General features: G+C 43.9%; 2 non-coding genes across 2 annotated transcripts; one reads left to right on the forward strand and one right to left on the reverse strand.

Moving 5' to 3' along the window:
- Window positions 1–13095: 13095 nt before the first annotated feature.
- On the reverse strand, window positions 13096–13167 carry TRNAW-CCA. The gene has a single exon. It is a non-coding gene; the product is annotated as a tRNA-Trp (tRNA).
- A 502-nt stretch (window positions 13168–13669) lies between these two features.
- Window positions 13670–13751, forward strand: TRNAS-GCU. Its single transcript has one exon. It is a non-coding gene; the product is annotated as a tRNA-Ser (tRNA).

Here is a 13751-nt window from a genome sequence, read left to right on the forward strand (position 1 = left end):
ACAACCGAGATATCCATCTCTTCAGTGAGCGGTCCTGTAAACGATAACGGCGGTCTCTGCGGCGGATTCGCCGCAAGATCGCCGTTATCGGTGGCGGGAGAGGGGCCCCCCTCCCGCCGCTCTCCCGCGCCCTCCGCCGCTTACCGGAGCCGTCGGTAGCGGCGGAGGCGATCGGGTGCTGCTGCCTAGTGTGTGAGGATGCGAGTGAGGCAAGATGGCCCCCACCCATCCTCATAGCTTTGCTGGGCGGAAGTGACGTCAAAACGTCAGTCCCGCCCAGCGTCTTAAAGAGACAATTTTGTTGTTGTCATTTTTTTAAATGACAACATTTCCATTTTTTTTTTGCTTTTTGCATTTAAGTCTAAATATGAGATCTGAGGTCTTTTTGACCCCAGATCTCATATTTAAGAGGACCTGTCATCCTTTTTTCTATTACAAGGGATGTTTACATTCCTTGTAATAGGAATAAAAGTGATACATTTTTATTTTATTTTTAATTTCAGTGTAAAAAAATTATAAAATCAATAAAAATAAATAAGAAAACAAATTTTTTTTTTTTTTTAAAGTGCCCCGTCCTGACGAGCTCGCGCGCAGAAGCGAACGCATACACGAGTAGCGCCCGCATATGAAAACGGTGTTCAAACCACACAAGTGAGATATCGCCGCGATCGTTAGAGCGAGAGCAATAATTCTAGCCCTATACCTACTCTGTAGCTCAAAAAATGCAACCTATAGAATTTTTTAAACGTCGCCTATTGAGATTTTTAAGGGTAAAAGTTTGACGCCATACCACGAGCGGGCACAATTTTTAAGCGTGACATGTTGGGTATCATTTTACTCGGCATAACATTATCTTTAACAATATATAAAAAAATTGATTTTTTACAATAAAAGTGCGCTTGTAAGACCGCTGCGCAAATACGGTGTGACAAAAAGTATTGCAATGACTGCCATTTTATTCTCTAGGGTGTTATAAAAAAAACAATATATAATGTTTGGGGGTTTTAAGTAATTTTCTAGCAAAAAAAACTGTTTTAGTCTTGTAAACGCCGAATCTGAAAAACACCTTCTGTCCTTAAGTGGTTAATATCCCTGGAAAATCGACCTGCTTTATTTCTCCTGGTGACCAATGTCACTGAATCAGATGGAATTTTTTTATTTAGTGTAGAAAACGCAATAGGAGGGTAAATCTTCCAAATGGGGATATTTGTTGCAGTGAAAGACATTTAAGAGATGATATTCTCAACTGTAGATAGATTTTTCTGCACTTTCCATTGTGTTGCCAGCAAAAATAAAATCTGTCATGGGTTCTGAGCATTTATTACTCTACCCAAAACAAAAAAGAGATAATGTGGTGGAGGGGTGTTGACCAATTGGAATGAATTTTCATAGACAATGACTTTCGTTTTCCAGAGAAATGGACATTTCTGAGAACGTAAGCATAAACTGTCCAAAAACAAAATATATTTCAGGCAGTATAAATTTGTGATTGACTAGGAATCAAACACATGACTGAAAGTAATTTCCTGAAACCAAGCAATCCAGCACCCATGAGTTAGATCAACCACCTGAATTGGAATGATCTAACTGGGCTACAAATTGAACATTTTCAATACAAGGTATTGAATACAGAAAAAATACAGAAATTTCATCTAATTTAATCAGACGTTTCTAGTGGGTTTAATTGATAAAATGTCAATCCCATGTTATTGTGGATGTTCTAGTAATAGAATTTTAACCACTTGCCGTCCGGCTAACGCCGATATACGTCGGCAGAATGTCACGGCTGCGCAAAGCAACGTACAGGTAAGTTGCTTTGAATTTGCCATCATGCGGGTGTGCACGCACCGCCAGCAGTACGCGTGCCCGCCGTGAGCTCCGTGACTGTGCCCGCAGGACCCGCGGACTCAATGTCCACTGGTGTCCCGCGATCGTGACACAGAGCTGCAGAACGGGGAAATGCCTATGTAAACAAGACATTTCCATGTTCTGCCTAGTGACAGGACAGTGATCTACTGCTCCCTGTGATCGGGAGCCTTGTAACCTTAAGGGGTCACTAAAGGAAAAAAAAAATTGCCTAAAATTAATGTCTGCAAGGTAGACAGACAGAATAGTGTAAAGATTCTGTTAAAAAACGAGTAAATACCTATTAAATTCCTTCATCTATATCACCTCCGGCATTCTAGTTTCTGTTCTCTCATTCACTTCCTGGTTTGCATCACTCGTTCATGTAAGAACTACATTTCCCAGTATGAATTGCGGCACGCCCAGTAATTCACACCTCCTTGAAGTCTCTAACACGTAGAGAGCGTCCTGCCACTCAGATGTAGTTCCCAGGAGGGGTTGAGCACGTTACTGACCACCGCAGTAAAGCCTCCCATCACGGTGGTCAGTAAAATCAGACAAGCAGGAAGTGAACAGAACAGAGAAGAAATAAAGCAACTTCTGAGCAAAAACGAACAATAAGGAAGTGAAAAGAGGAATGTCTGCAGGTAAAGGATGCTTATTATGAAAAAAATGTTTTTCCTTTACAACCCCTTTAAGTCATTTCCTCATTTTCAAAATTTTGAGTAACTACTGCTATGTCTAGATTGGTAGACCATATTTTGGAGCAGGAGATACAGTTCACATCATTATAAGGAAGCAACATTCATCGCATGTCATTATTGTGTAGTGAAGGAAAACAATGAAATATCTGGAAAGACAAAGAGCTTCAACTTTTCAAGCACCAAAAGAAAGGCATGATACTGGGGAAGAGCAAAAAGAATAAACTGTTTAATTTACTTGTAGCACCCTCTAGTGTGCTTGAAGTGTAGATAGATTTTTTTGTTTAGTGTAGGTAAATTTGTGCAGGCTTGGCTGGCAGCCAAGCCTGTCTGTGTTTTTTCTGGGTTGAGCAGAGATCCAGGGAGAGCTGGATGATGCAAAGTGAGCATCTCTGAGACTTTCCCCCCTACTTCTCAAACCTACTGGAAACTTCCAGAAGAATAGGAGGGGAAGAATGGTGGAGCTGCCTGGAGCATTCTGAGGGCCCTGACCAACTCCCTACTCTGGGTCAACCCAGCTAGGGAGGAGAGTTTGGGTGGAAGCTGGAGATGGAGTGTTAGGCTTTTGTGGCCTTTGAGGGAGCTTGCCGGTCTACGGCGGTAACCTTGGGCCTGGGCTCGAGTGTGAACTGGACCCTTTTTAAGACACACAGAGGTGTCCTAGCCAGGAGGCATGGGAGCAAGGAGAGCTGGAGAACACTGCCGGGCAAGTTTCCAGGAGGAACAGGAACAGCCAAGAGGACTGGTGAGTGACAGTCAGGAGGACAGGGAGGCACACCTGAGAAGTGGGGTGGAGCAGTCTGGGATGGATGCAGAGCCAATTAGGAGGACTGTGGTGGCATGGGAAGAGGGAAGGGGAAGCTGCAGCCAGGAGGGTTGACAGTGCCCAAGAGGTGGTAATGGGAGCAGTAGCCACAGATAGGACAGCTAGCACCAAAGACTTCTATTTTTGCTACACCGTGGGGGACTGCGGTCCCTGCCTGCAAAGGGCATTCGTACAGACCTAGTGCTGAGTCTGAAACCTGTGCTAGCCGGTCCTGTGAGTGATAGTTTGCAATCAAGTGTGTGCTAGAGGTAGAAGAGGAGAGAATATATATATACTGGAATGTATGTAGTTCAAGTCCCTACAGAGTTTCATCGATCAAATGGGACTTCTATATGCACCCTTTCCCTATCCAGTTAAATTCTTCTAAATAAAAAGCCAAACAAACAAAGCTGCGAGGACTGCTCATTGTCTCTGAGTGACTGCAAATATTTGTGCCTGGCTGTGTAGGGTGGTAGTGCTACATACTCCTTTGTTAAAAATCCCTTTAATTTCGTCTGTTTACATTTTATTCCTTATGTTCAAAGTTCTAAGCAATGAAACACACATTCTTGCTTTCAAAGTACCTTTGTGTGCTTGATATAAAATTGCTTTAGAAATCTAGACTTTCAATTTAAAGTATATGCATGATTTTCCTATGTTTCTCTCTGCTCAATGTATAAGAAGCTAATAGAGATAAAAAAAAGTGTAAAAATTCAGCACAAAAAAATACCAATTTTAGAAACAGTCCTTCTTCAGCTACCCTCAGCTCGAAAAAAATGACTAAACCACGTCAAAGCTGGTTATCTAACATTTGAAGGTGGAGATAGAAGAGAATGATATATTTTTTGCTTTCTTATGAGAAAATCAATACCATGAAGAAAATAGATTTCACAGAAGGAATAGTTCAGTCAGGAAAATCAGTGAAATAAAGGAAAAGTAAAAAAGAATGCAGTTTTCTTATTCAAAGAGAATGGGATGAAATTGAAGAAGACCAAAAATGTGGTGACCTTTTCTTTTCATCCCTTTGAAGTATTTTACATAGTTGATATATGAAAAATACATCTGTTGACATAGGCGTGCGCACATAGGGTGTAAGGTGTGCCTGGGCACACCCTAATCACCCTGTACTATGCAGATCCCCCTGCTGCCTGGCTGCAGAGAAAGGGACTGGGGAATCTCTGTCCTCAGTCCCTTTCTCTGTCTCAAAAGTTACACATCAGGGGTCTGTATAGACCACTGATATTTCACCAAAGCCCCCAAACAGGGCTCCTAAAAAAAAACAAAAAAAAAAAAAAACGTTAATGTTAAAAAAAATAATAATAATAATTGTAAAATAATAATAATAATAATACCAATAAAGATATACTACTGACACCGATCTCTGCCCTGCTGACAAAGCCCTACTGACTTGCCCACTGCCATATATGGTATATTACACACGCATGTGTGTTTGAGCTTTGATGTGCACACCCTAATGCAATAGGCTGCGCACACCTATGTCTGTTGATCCAGAGGATCTGAGGCCATTCACGGAGTCGAGAACATAGAAAAATCTACTGGATCCTGTAGGGGTAGGTTCTAGTAAATTTGAGTCTAGTATTGCTCAATAAAAATGTCCTTCTGCTTTATCATCCTTGGTTTCTGAATTCTTGAAGAGATGTTGAAAAATTGTCAAGCAGCAGGACAATTTTACATCAGTGAGACCAGGGAAAGCCTCAACGAACTGCTGGCCAGTTTCTGTCTGCCAGACTGCCTAATAATGCTTAAAGTGATTGTAAACCTTCCTGTTTTATTTTTTTTAAATAACAAACATGTTATACTTACCTCCACTTTGCAGCTCGTTTTGCACAGAATGGCCCGATCCTCCTTCTCTGGGGTCCCTCTGCAGCGTTTGCGGCTCCTCCTTGCATCAGATAACCCCCTAGGAGAAGCGATCTCCCTGGGGGTGACCTTGTGGGTGTGCTCCCCAGTCCAGCATTTGCGTCCATAGACACGAATGCCGGACTCGGCCCCACCCCCCAGGGCCAGCGTGATTGGATTTGATTGACAGCATTGGGAGCCAATTGCTGCGCTGCTATCAATCTATCCAATCAAGAGCCGGGGCCCCATGCAGAGAGGGAGAGCACCCTCCCTTGGACTACTGGAGAGTCAGGACCCTTTCTACGTTGCAGATAGAGAAAGGAGCTGTGTGTTAGTTGGCGTCCTGTTTCTCCTGTAGTCCAAGGGTGGGCGTGAGCACGACACTCCACACCAGGGAGAAAGCTTTGCATTACTGTGAGGAGTTACAGACAGAAGAACAGGAAGTGAGGATTTCTCAGAAACAATAAGGACATTTAAAAGCAAAATCGAAGGATGAGGTAAGTGAAGGTGGACTGCACTAAGGTAAAGGAAGCTATTTAGGGGAAAAAATGTGTACCTTTACAACCCATTTAATACAACACCCACTACAATAACCATTGCCTGGTGGAGCATGGAAGGGCACCAGCAACATGCTGGGGAGGATGGAAACCCAGTCTGGAGGTATAGCAGCCATGTCCAGAAGATCATGTTGGTTCATACCTGCAGTGCGGGAGTATGTGGGGAAGATGGGCAGCCATGTCTACGGAAAGGCCGGGGAGAGCCAGGACCATCAGTGTCCCCAGCCAGCAGAGCCCCGGTCCTTCCATCAGTGTCCTCTGTATGGTAGCTAAGCTGCCTTTCACACCATCCTCTGGTGTGAAAGGCAGCTTAGATAACATACAGAGGACGAACGTACGATCCCAGCCATTACCCAGCGTTTTTGGGCAGTATACAGTGTGGTGCACTTAACGCACTTAACCCATGTGAGTACCCAGCATTGGGGTTTTATTTGTTTGCACAATAAACAGTTTTAAACAATATTATGCCATGGAGTTTCTTTTTGCCATTTTCCATGTGAGGAGACAGCACCAGTAAGCAGCTTTGAAACAGACAACCTGGAGTTTCTTTTTACCATTTTCCATGTGAGGAGACAGCACCAGTAAGAAGCTTTGAAACAGACAGCCTGCCTAGAAGTGATTCATATGCGCGTTTGACCAAACTTAGCTGTGCGGTCGCACGCTCAGAGGTGAGCAGCCATTACCTGAGGGTGGGAAGCACCAGAGTGTGAACACCACAGCAAGTCGTTTGTCACATTTTTTTGAAGTCACTAAATATATATATCAAAAGCACTTTATATCAACTACATTGGACGGATTTTCCATCTTGAATTAGAATATCACTGTTTTATGCACTACAGCCCTTTATGATTCACATTTGTGGCACTAAAATGTTATGAATTATCTATTTATTATATCCTACTGTGTGGCACTATATATTTATATATTTGATTTATTTGCATGTTTTCATATAGTATAGTTATTTACGTTAATATATATATGTTGATCATCTTTTTTATTTAATTCAATTTTTTTTAAGTTTGCACTAGGTAGCTCACAAGATTCTCACAATCCATTTTAATGAATTAAAAATACATTTATTACAGAAAACATACAAAACAAATTGCATTCAAATTAATTGGCTATTCACAAATATGCCTTGAAGTAAAGACAACACACCACCTATGTATCATAAGATAATATACTTAAAAAGAGGAACCCATAGGTCACTTTCCAATAGTTGATGAAGTAACGTTAAAATGAAAGAGGCGGTGTCATAGTGCAGCTCAGCTCGACATGTTGTGCGTATTCAAAAGACGCTTCTTCAGGATCTTATGGCATGTTGGTTTTATAGTCAAAAAGGGGAAAATAAGCAGAGAACAGAATCAACAGCACAGCTGGGGATACGGGCATAAATCTTCACGTAGCTTCTAGGCCAATCTGTAAGACAAATTTACACAATAACCTTAGGGCGATTGATAGTAACTTGTACAACCAGTGAGAAATGCCAGTGGACAACTATTATGGCACTTATGGATTAATCAGGGGATCCCCCACTAATTATATATCTATTTTCCATGTGTTAAAGTTCCCAAAGAGCACCGTCCAGGATAGAAATTCCCTACAGGTCTCCGCTTAGCCTCCGAGCGTTCCCCAAGCCACTTAGTTCCATCATGCTGGAAAAGGCATTGTTCGTCACCAAACTGTTCTTGGATGGTTGGGAGAAGTTCCTCTCGGAGGATGTTTTGTACCATTTTTTATTCATGGCGGTGTTCTTAGGCAGAATTGTGAGTGAGCCCACTCCCTTGGCTAAGAAGCAACCCCACACTTGAATGGTCTCAGGATGATTTACTGTTGGCATGAAACAGGACTGATGGTATCGCTCCCCTTTTCAAGGTTTTTACCGGATGCCCCAAACAATCAGAAATGGGATTCATCAGAGAAAATGACTTTCCCCCAGTCCTTAGCTGTCCGATCCCTGTATCTTTTGCACAATATCAAGCTCTGCACTGGTGGTGCCCCGATCCCGCAGCTGAATCAACTGCAGGAGGCAGTTCTGGTGCTTGCTGGACTTTCTTGGGTGCCCTGAAGCCTTCTTCAGAAATGCAGTGAAAATGTTTTTTTTTTTTATGTGATTAAGTTTATTTTCATGGCAAACAGGTAATGTAAAGTAAAAGTAATTGCAATTCATCTGATTACTCTTCATAACATTCTGGAGTATATGCAAACTGCCATCATAAAAACTGAGGCAGCAGACTTTGTGAAAATGTATATGTGTGTCATTCTCAAAACTTTTGGCCATGGCTGTAGTCTTATAGTTTGTGTTTTTTTTATTTCATCAATAGTGTCACAATGCTGTATGCTATGGTGCACATTAGAGTTTCCAAACAGGCGACATGCTTGCTCACACACAAATAACAATCATATATGGCCATCTGACTAGAAACTTGCCTCATTCATACTGAATGTTTTTAATGCTGCTCTTAGCGGTACCTAGTTTTTTTCTAGGGTTGTCCTGATGCCACTTTAAGACCGAGTACAAGTAGCGATACTTTTTTATAAGTACTCGCCGATACTGATTACCGATACTTTTTTTTAATGTCATGTGACAGTGGCTACCTCCGCTCTCCATCCTGACGGATCGAGGACAGAGGGGGTGGAGGAGGACATGGAGGGGGAAATGGAATACAGAGGGGAACAGCAGCAGAACGGAGGGGGACACGGAGCACAGAGGAGGACAGCAGCAGAACGGAGGGGGACAGCAGCAGAACGGAGGGGGGCACAGAGCACAGAGGGGGACAGAAGCAGAACAGAGGGGGACATGGAGCAGAACAGAGGGGGACACGGAGCAGAACGGAGGGGGACACGGAGCACAGAGGAGGGCAGCAGCAGAACGGAGGGGGATACGGAGCACGGAGGGGCGACAGCAGCAGAATGGAGGGGGACACAGAGCATGGAGGGGGACATGGAACAGAATGGAGGGGGACAAGGAGGAGGACACAGAGGGGGACTGGAGGAGGATACGGGGACAGTCAGCGGTGATTGGTGCGGTGGGGGGAGTTACAAGCACTGATCACCCTGTATAGATTTCACTTCTTTGTCTCTAAGGTTAAGACCATTAGAGACAACATTCCCAGGACAGAGACTGTGCAAGAGGACATCAGCCACACAGTGATGGCCCCTGGATTGCCCAGTTTCCAACCGGTTATGGTTATACAGGTGGTTGATCTTCCTCTCCATTAAATGCATGTCCTGCCGGGCTGGTTAAAAAAATCTGCTGCCCTTTTGGCTCCCTTTATTGGGGAGATGCCGGGCCGGGCTGGTTAAAAAAATCTGCTGCCCTTTTGGCCCCCTTTATTGAGGAGATAATCAACTGTTGCTTCAGGACAGGTACCATAAATCATGGAATCTTACTGATGAGATCAGTTTTGGGTATGAGAGGGTTGGCTTTGGCATGGGTGGCCTCTTTCTTAGAGGGCAGTGCTCAGGGAGTCAAGACTGGCCCCTTTTACGCTAAGTACACTGCCCTGGATTGCGGAGTGCCACAGGGCTCTGCCTTGTCTCCCCTCTGGTTTAATATCTATATGAGGCCCCTTGCCAACCTGCTAAAGTCCCACGCCGTCCATTACCACGTTTAGGCAGAAGACACCTAGGTTTACCTGAAGATTCCTAGATGGCTGATGCCACCCTTGCCAGCTGTTTGGAGGCCATTAACACATGGATGTCTGCCAACTTCCTGAAACTTAATGGGGGAAAAACTGAGGTGATAATCTTTAGCGATCTGGCCACCCCCCCAGATATCCCACCATGGCCTCCCTCATTTGGTCCGGAGGTGGCCCCCAGGTCCATGATTTGGGATTTGTCCTAGATTCAGGTTTAACTTTGGCTCCTCAGGTAAAAAAGGTCAGTGCATGTCACTGGCAGCTAAAACTCCTGAGGGGGCTGTTTAAATATCTGGATATCTCGGACAAAAAATCATCTGCTCCACGATAGGTAGCTGTCTAGACTACTGCAACTCTCTTTATCTGGGATTGCCAAAGATGTTAAAGCAGAAGCTTCAACTCATTCAAAATGCTGTGGCTAGGTTACTCATGGATGTCCCGCTGAGGGATCATATCATCCCTGTCCTCCGCGCCTTGCACTGGCTGCCGGTCCACTATCGCACCTTATTTAAGGCTGGATGTATTATGTTTAGGATTATGAGAGGCCTGGCCCCAAGCTATCTCTGCTCTCGTTTTCATAAACAAGCTTTTGTTAGATCACTCAGATCTACCATCAGAGATCTTATTTACATCTCGGTGCCCAAGAATAGCCTCCCTGTCGAGCTCCAGGAGGCCCCTACTATTTCAGTCTTCCGTGGGTTACTGAAGACTTGGCTTTTCACGCAAGCCTTCCCTGTGTAGCCTCTCTCTTCCACCCTTTCTGCCGCTCTGTGCTGCTTCTGGTTCCTGGGTCCTCTTTTCCCAGGAACTCTGCTATGCGCGTCGGGACCCTTCGGGGTAAGACCGAGCTATATTAAGATACCTCTCAACTAAAGCAGCTGAAATGGGGGGGAGAAACGGCTGTCAGGCTTTATGGAAATCTATACAGGGGTGATCAGTGTTTGTAACTCCCCCGCTGCACCGATCATCCCTGACTATCCAGGTATCGGGTGAAGCATCGGAGCATTTGCCGAGTACAAGTACTTGGGCAAATGCTTGGTATCGGTACACCCTAGTTTTTTCTGCCTGTTAGCCTATGTGTCCATGCACACATAGGCATTTAAAGCAGTTTAAAGGCAGGGGCGTTTAGAGGCAGAAAAAAAATACCCATTGCTGGTGCGTTCAGGAACAGTGGCATTTTGGCAGAAACAAAATGACTTACATGCCTAAACTCACCTGAATGCAAGTTAACGTTAGGTGTATTTTGCACTTGAGTGATAACTAATTTAAATGGCCAGAATAAATTATCCTGGCCAATTAAATTAATTAATGCCAAAGAACTGGACGTGCTTAAACGCGCGTTTACAAGTGTCAAGCATTTTTTCGGCCAAAACACCACTGCCAGGAGAAAAGGCATCTAAAAAAGATGGCCAAAGTGTCCAGTTTGCATGAGGCCTCAATTTCCAGGCCTACAGTGATGTTTGAACACCAAAGGTGGGTTTATGAGTAAAGCATCCGTAGATTTACACTAGGCTAATTTACCTGCTTGCCGACCAGCTGCCGCAGTTTTACGGCGGCAGGTCGGCTCTGCTGGGCGAGAGCACGTAGATCTACGTCATCTCTCCCAGCAGCCAATAGGGGCGCGCGAGTGCCCCCTGCTCGCTCCTGACTCCCGCACGCGTGCCCGGAGGTCGCGATCACCGCCGGGCACCCGCGATCGCTCATTACAGAGCGAGAACTGGGAGCTGTGTGTGTAAACACACAGCTCCCGGTCCTGTCAGGGGAGAAATGCCTGACCGTCTGTTCATACAATGTATGAACAGCGATCAGTCATTTCCCCTAGTGAGTCCACCCCCCCTACAGTTAGAACACACCCAGGGAACATACTTAACCCCTTCCCCGCCCCCTAGTGTTAACCCCTTCCCTGGCAGTGCCATTTTTATAGTAATCAATGCATTTTTATAGCACTGATCGCTATAAAAATGCCAATGGTCCCAAAAATGTGTCAAAAGTGTCCGAAGTGTCCGCCATAATGTCGCAGTACCGGGGAAAAAAACACTGATCGCCGCCATTACTAGTAAAAAAAAAAATATTAATAAAAATGCCATAAAACTACTCCCTGTTTTGTAAACGCTTTAACTTTTGCGCAAACCAATCAATAAGCGCTTATTGCGATTTTTTTATATATTTTTGGGGGATATTTATTATGGTAAAAAGTAAAAAATATATATTTTTTTCAAAATTGTCGCTCTATTTTTGTTTATAGCGCAAAAACTAAAAAGCGCAGAGGTGATCAAATACCACTAAAAGAAAGCTCTATTTGTGGGAAAAAAAGAACGCCAATTTTGTTTGGGAGCCACGTCGCACGACCGCGCAATTGTCAGTTAAAGCGAAGCAGGGCCGAATTCGCAAATAGTGCTCTGGTCTTTGACCAGCAATATGGTCCGGGGCTTAAGTGGTTAATAAAGGAATAGAGGCTGTTCATCTAACAATGTAAGCTTTGTGATTTACACGTAAGTGGTAAAGATGAAGCTGAGTCCACTCTAAATACCCAATCCTGTGCTAAAAATAGAGACTCACATGCATAATTCATGATCACTGCATCTTTTCTGTTTGGAGAATTGCTACAATAAATTACATTTTAACCACTTGGGATCCGCCTGCCGTCAATAGACGGCTACAGTGCGGATCCCAAAAGCCAAACCGCCGTCAATTGACGGCCGCCCCTTTGGGCGTTCCCCGCGCGCGCTCCAGAGCGCGCTGCGGGGAAAATCTGTGTTGGCCGTGTCCCTCGGACACAGCCAATTACAGATCGCCGCGAACGGCCAATCAGAGTGGCCGTTCGCGAGGCGATCTGTGCGGCCAATGAGAGAGGATCTCATATGTAAACATATGAGATCATCTCTCATTGCCGTTTTACACAGAGACAGCGGTGCTGTCTCTGGAGAGGAGACCGATCTATGTCTCTTGTACATAGAGACATAGATCGGTCACCCCCCCAGTCACCCCCCCTCCACCTACAGTTAGAACACTAAGCAGGGATACATTTAACCCCTTCCTCACCCCCTAGTGTTAACCCCTTCAATGCCAGTCACATTTATACTGTAATTAGTGCATATTTATAGCACTGATCGCAGTATAAATGTGAATGGCGCCAAAAATGTGTCCGATGTGTCCGCCATAACGTCGCAGTCCATTAAAAATCGCAGATCGCCGCCATTTCTAGTAAAAAAAATAATTAAAAAAAAATAATTCTGTCCCCTATTTTGTAAGCGCTATAACTTTTGCGCAAACCAGTCGCTTATTGCGATTTTTTTTTTTTTGTTTACCAAAAATATGTAGAAGAATACGTATCGGCCTAAACTGAGAAAAAAAAATGTTATTTTTTTTTTAAATTGGGATATTTATTATAGCAAGAAGTAAAAAATATTGTATTTTTTTCAAAATTGTCTCACTTTTTTGTTTATAGCGCAAAAAATAAAAACCGCACAGGCGATTAAATACCACCAAAAGAAAGCTCTACTTGTGGGGAAAAAAGGACGTCAATTTTGTTTGGGAGCCACGTCGCACGACCGCGCAATTGTTAGTTAAAGCGATGCAGTGCCGAAAGCTGAAATTTCACCTGGGCAGGAGGGGGGTATATGTGCCCAGTAAGCAAGTGGTTAAACAAGTAATTTAGAAGATGTATATAAAAAAAAAAAAAAAGATGACCCTGACGTGATTTGAACACGCAACCTTCTGATCTGGAGTCAGACGCGCTACCGTTGCGCCACAGAGTCACATGGCATCTCTATCTGCACTATTTAATGACACCCTCTGCAATTGCCTTTCAAGAGAACATTTGTTATGCAGACAAATAGCATTTCAAAGAGCTCTCAGTAGTACTTATTTATAGTTATTTGTAGCGTTCCTTTATAGTTTATGAAAAACCCAGCAAACTGGCTGGTTAGCACGGTACTAATTTCTTCAAGGTTTTCGGCTGGATAGATTCTTGAAATTTTTACACTGTAATATTTTTAACCTTTTTCTCCTAACCCTTTAGAGGAGCAGGAGGTAGTAGTTTGGTGACATCCTTCTCCATAACCTCGGACAAAATTGGTTTCTGGCTCTAGAAATACAAGATACCAGATAAAGATTTCCTTGCCTACATGCTTATCCTCTTTGAATGTTTGTGTATGTGCCCACACATCATAGGAAATCATTAGTTTCCATAAATGTATTAGCCATTGCCTGTTTTAAATTTAAAAAAAAATCCGAAATTTTGCTGCTGCCTGCCAACTTGACGAGGTGGCCGAGTGGTTAAGGCGATGGACTGCTAATCCATTGTGCTCTGCACGCGTGGGTTCGAATCCCATCCTCGTCG

The sequence above is a fragment of the Rana temporaria genome, chromosome 3 (assembly GCF_905171775.1).
Source record: "Rana temporaria chromosome 3, aRanTem1.1, whole genome shotgun sequence".
NCBI classification, from domain to species: domain Eukaryota; kingdom Metazoa; phylum Chordata; class Amphibia; order Anura; family Ranidae; genus Rana; species Rana temporaria.